The sequence below is a fragment of the Bubalus kerabau genome, chromosome 19 (assembly GCF_029407905.1).
Source record: "Bubalus kerabau isolate K-KA32 ecotype Philippines breed swamp buffalo chromosome 19, PCC_UOA_SB_1v2, whole genome shotgun sequence".
Lineage (NCBI taxonomy): Eukaryota > Metazoa > Chordata > Mammalia > Artiodactyla > Bovidae > Bubalus > Bubalus kerabau.
Genome location: NC_073642.1, coordinates 29,347,772 through 29,353,286, shown reverse-complemented (window position 1 = coordinate 29,353,286; position 5,515 = coordinate 29,347,772). Strand labels below are relative to the sequence as shown.

General features: G+C 41.9%; 1 non-coding gene across 1 annotated transcript; it reads right to left on the bottom strand.

Annotated features, from left to right (window-relative positions):
- Positions 1-2,945: 2,945 nt before the first annotated feature.
- TRNAG-GCC (transfer RNA glycine (anticodon GCC)) lies at positions 2,946-3,018 on the bottom strand. The gene has a single exon. It is a non-coding gene; the product is annotated as a tRNA-Gly (tRNA).
- Between the last annotated feature and the right edge of the window lie 2,497 nt (positions 3,019-5,515).

Sequence of the window (5,515 nt, the reverse complement as noted above, 5' to 3'; positions counted from 1 at the left end):
TGAACTCAGGCTTTCTGCATTGGGAGCACAGAGTCTTATCCACTGGACTGCAAGGGAAGTCCTCATTTATTTTGTACACAGTAGTTGGTAGCTGTTCCCCAACTCCTGCTTTGCCCCTCCCCTCTTTGTTTTTCCCACTGGTAACCGCTAGTTTGTTCCCTATGTCCATGAGTTTATTTCTCTTTTGTTACATTCATTTATTTATTTTTTGGATTCCACATATAAGTGATAACATACTGTATTTATCTTTATTTGTCTGACATTTTACTAAGCATAATATGCTCCAAGTTGATCCAAGTTTATAAATGGTAAGATTTCTTTTTTTTTAATGGCTATCGGAGAAGGCGATGGCAACCCACTCCAGTACTCTTGCCTGGAAAATCCCATGGACGGAGGAGCCTGGTAGGCTGCAGTCCATGGGGTCGCTAAGAGTTGGACACGACTGAGTGACTTCACTTTCACTTTTCACTTTCATGCATTGGAGAAGGAAATGGCAACCCACTCCAGTATTCTTGCCTGGAGAATCCCACGGACGGGGGAGTCTGGTGGGCTGCCATCTATGGGGTCATACAGAGTCGGCCACAACTGAAGCGACTTAGCAGCAGCAGTATCCCACTATATATACACATACATGCATTTTGTTGTTGTTTAGTCACCCAGTCGTGTCTGACTCTGTGACCCCATGGACCATGGCCCGCCAGGCTCCTCTGTCCATGGGATCTCCCAGGCAAGAATACAGGAATGGGTTGCTGTTTCCTTCTCCAGGGGATCTTCCCAACCCAGGGATCAAACCCGCATTTCCTGCATTTCAGGCGGAGTTTTTGCTGCTTAGACACCTGGGAAGCCCAAATATATATAAATATATATAAATCACATCTTTTTTATCCACTCATCTATTGATGGACACTTAGGTTGCTTCCAAATCTTGGCTATTGTAAATAGTGTTGCAATGAACATTGGGGTGTATGGATATTTTTAAATTAGTGTTTTCCTTTTCTTCCAATGTATGGCCAAGGTGGAATTGCTGGGTCACATGGTAGTTTTAGCTTTTTGAGGAAATTCCATACTATTTTCCATAGTGACTGCACCAGTTTACAGCCCCACCAAGAGTGTAGGTTTTTCTCCACATCCTCACCAGCACTTGTTTTGTGTGGTCTTTTTGATGATGGTCATTCTGACAGATGTGTGGTGACATCACATTGTAGTTTTGATGTGCATTTCTCTGATGATTGCTGATGTTAAGTACCTTTTCCTGTGCCTGTTGGCCATCTGTCTTCTTTGGAAAAATGTCTGTTCAGGCCTTCAGCTCATTTTTTAATTGGGTTCTTCGGGTTTTGTTTGTTTTTTTTTTTTTTTTTTGAGCTGTGGGAACTGTTTGTAAATTTTGGATATTAACCCCTTGTTAATCATATCATCTGCAGTTATTTTTTCTCATTCAGTAGGTTGTCTTTTTAAAAATAATTTTTTTTATTTATTTATTTTTGGCTGTGTTGGGTTTTCATCGCTATGTGGACTTTTCTCCAGTTGCAGAGAGCAGGAGCTGCTGGCTAGCTGCAGTGTGCGGGCTTCCCATTGCAGGGGTGTCTCTTGTTGTGGAGCACAGGTTCTAGGGCACATGGGCTTCAATGGTTGTCTTTTTACTGGCTTGTTTTACTCAGCATACTGTTTCTTAGGTTCATCCATGTGGTTGCTTGTGTCAGAATTTGCTTCCTTTTTAAAGGCTGAATAATCTTCCATTGTATGGAAGATTGTATGGAGAGACCACAATTTGCATAGCAGTGTTTTTTATGTGCTTATTCTTTCTTTGCCTGTGGGAAGAAAAGCTCTTCTAAAAAATCTTACATTTTTTACTCAGTCTATTTACAGTATATTTTCAGGTAAATGATTTTCTTCTGCATTGCAGTACAAAATAATGTCAAAGAAGTTGTTAATGCTTAGATTCAACAATCCACTCACGATGTAGTAACTTTCCCTTCTGGTCTGTTATTTGCTTGGAGATAAAAATAGAGATTTCAACCTCAGAGCGGAGTTGCTTTAATGTATTAATTTAGTGTGTTATAATTAAAACTGTTGTGAATTCTGTAGCCGCATTTTTCAGAGGTTGAGAAAACCTTTTTACAGTTTGGGTCAAGTAAATTCACACTTCTTGAGTTCTGTTTTGTGCTTTAGGAGCTAAAAATGAACGAAGAATTAAAAACAAAAGGCGACAACACCATTGTGGCGTGCCTGTGCTTGTGCAGAAGCAAAAGGGTGTGTGCTATGCCTACTGTGCTTCTAAATGACACATTCCCAGACTCAGCCGAAGCTCTGGGACTAAGTTTGAGCCCAAGGATGCTGTCGCACGTGTCTTTCTCCTAACTTTTGATTGAGGTCAGCTCTCTGAACCCATTGTCAACCATCCTCTCATGTTTCAGACTGAATTCTCTTTAAATCAGTTGAAGTATTATTTTTAAAAGAAAGAGAACTCTCCAGAGAAAGGAGGTTGCTAAAGTGTATTCATTGTTATTTGCCACCAGAGTTTTGGGGATGGCAGGAGCCTTAGCGATTAGTGGGACATAGGCCATTTGGGGCTCCTTAGCATCGCACCCTAATGTCTGTCTTGGGGGGTCTTCCATCAGATAAGGGGCACTGGGTCCTTCTCTCCTGCCTCAGTGCAGCCTGGAGGCTACATCTTAACGCTGAGTCTTGAGGACTGGATGCAAGGGTAGGGGGCAGGGGCAGGGATTAGAGGTCATGCTGTCCTGCTGGCAGCAGCTGTATCCCAATGGGCCTCTTCCTGCCGCTTCCTACTTCCTGCCTCTCCAGGGATTTCTGGTCCCACTGCTCTGGAGGCAGCAGGGGCCCTCAGTACATGTTTGTTGGGTTTTTTATATATATATATATATTTATTTTTATTTAATTACCTTCTTGACTGTGCCAGATCTTAGCTGTAGTAAGGGATCTAGTTCCCTGACCAGGGATTGAACCTGGGCCCCCTGCGTTGGCAGCATGGAGTTCTAACCACTGGACCACCAGGGATGTCCCCTGCATGTTTGTGGGTACAGTGCCTGGAGACCAGCAGCCTAGGGTTCACAGGAAAGTCAGGGAATGTAACCTTGGTTCAGAAGCACACTTAGGTCAGGTGCCACTGCTGCCTCTTACAAGATGTGTGGCCTTGGACCAGAGCATCCCCCACGATGTTCTCCGTTCCTCACTGTGCAGTGGGGTGGAGGGTTTGCCTTGCACAGTCACTGTCAAACAAGACCTGAATGTGAGAGTACTTTTAAAACTACAACTTGCTATACATCAGAAATGGCTTCACTTTTGTTAACCAGAAGCCTGCAAGCCCACTAGAGTTGGATTGAAATGGCTTTGTGTTTATAGTTACAGCTCTCATGTCATGGCCTCCTGACCCTAACCTCATCTGCTAGATACCTCTGTCCTGTTCCTGGAAGGACTGCTTCAAGCTTCAGGGTTGGCTTAGTCCAGGCATTCCAGTCCTCCAGTGCTGTGCCTGTAGTGTCTGCCTCTTGTTTACTACCCAACACAGAGGTGTCCGAGGGAAGCAAGCAGGAGTCCGTTCCATAGCTCTCTCAAAAGGAAATGACATGTACGTGATACTATATTTAAAATGGGTAACCAATAAAGACTTACTGTACCGCACAGGGAACTCTGCTCCATATTCTGTAATAACCTAAATGGGAAAAGAACTAGAAAAAGAATAGATACATGTATATGAATAACTGAATCACTTTGCTGTATATATGAAACTAACACAGCATTGTTATTAATAGTCAACTATACTCTAATTTAAAATAAAACAAATGGATCTTAACACTTAAGAAAAAAACCATAGTGTAACAAAAAGGAAATGAACCTACAGGAAAACAGAGGCATAACACTCTTTGACATTGCAGCAGTATCTTTTTATAGATCCCTCTCCTAGAGTAATGGAAATAAAAGCAAAAATTTGTGCATGGTACCTAATTAAACTTAAAAGCTTTTGAACAGCAACAGAAGCCATCAACAAAATGAAAAAACAACCTACTAAATGGGAGAAAATATTTTCAAATTATTCTACAGACAAGGGATTAATTTCCAAAATAAACAAACAGGTCACACAACTCAATATAAAAAAAAATCCAAACAATCCTATCAAAAATGGGCAGAAGCCCTAAACAGATATTTCTCTAAAGAAGACATACAGATGGTCAACAGCAGACAGATAGTATATGATATCACTTACATGCAAAATCTAAAATATGACACAAATGAACTTATTTACAAAACAGAAACAGATTCACAAACAGAGAACAGACTTGTGGTTGCCAAGGGGGAAGTAGGGGAGGGATAAATTAGGAGGCTGGTGATTAGCAGATACATACTACTATATATATATAATAGGTAAAGGACAAAGATCTACTGTATAGCACAGGGAACTGTATTCAATATCCTATAATAAATAAGTGGAGGAATTTCCCTCGTGGTCCAGTAGCTAAGACCCTGCACTTCCAGTGCAGGGGGCGGGGTTCAATCCCTGGTAAGGGAACTAGATTCCACATACCACAACTAAACTTCACATACCTCAACTAAAAAAAGATCCTGCATGCGGCAACTAAAGACTCCACATGCCACAACGAAGATCGAAGATTTCTATGTGCTGCAACCAAGACCAGGCATAGCCCAATAAATGTTAAAAAAAACAACAACAAGAAACCATAATGGAAAAGAAACACATTATCATAGACTGCAAGAGGAATATTTGAGATCTCCTGATATTCTGGCTTTCTCATAATTATAAGACAGTTTAGGACTTCCCTAGTGGTCCAGTGGTTAAGAACCTGCCTTGCAATGCAAGGGACACTGGTTGGATCCCTAGTCTGGGAAGATCCCACATGCCACAGAGCAACTAAGCCTGTATGTCACAACTACCAAGCCCAGGCTCTAGATCGTCTGTGAGCCTTAACTACTAAGTCTGTGCTGCGACAAGAGAAGCCACGGCAACAAGAAGTCCAAGAACCAGTGAAGAGTAGCCCCCACTGGTGGCAACCAGAGAAAGCCCTCGTACAGCAACGAAGACCCACCACAGCCAAAATAGAAAACTAAATAAATAAACCTTTTAAAAAAGAGAGAGAGTGCTTAGTTGATGTGGTTGGAGACCACGCTGGTGAGGAGCACAGTGGTTTTTTGGTAAAGACATGGCTGGTCCCATCACAACAGCAAAGTGCAAATGGGAAGCATTTATAACACTGAAGGTTGGGATCCAAATCATTTGTGCCCCTGAGTGGGGAGAAGTCTAATTACAAGAGCTGTCACAAGACTGTCCAGGGCATTCGCTAAAAAGCACTGTCTCTCAAAATTTAAAGTGCATATGGATTAAATGGGGATTTTGTCAAAAATACAGGTTTTGATTCAAGAGAGTTTGTATTTCTCACAAGCTCTCAGATGATGCCAGTGCTGCTTCTGTGAGAACGCACTTAATGTAGAAAGACTGAAAAACTAAGGGCAGTGGGAGACAAACGTGATTCCCATTAGA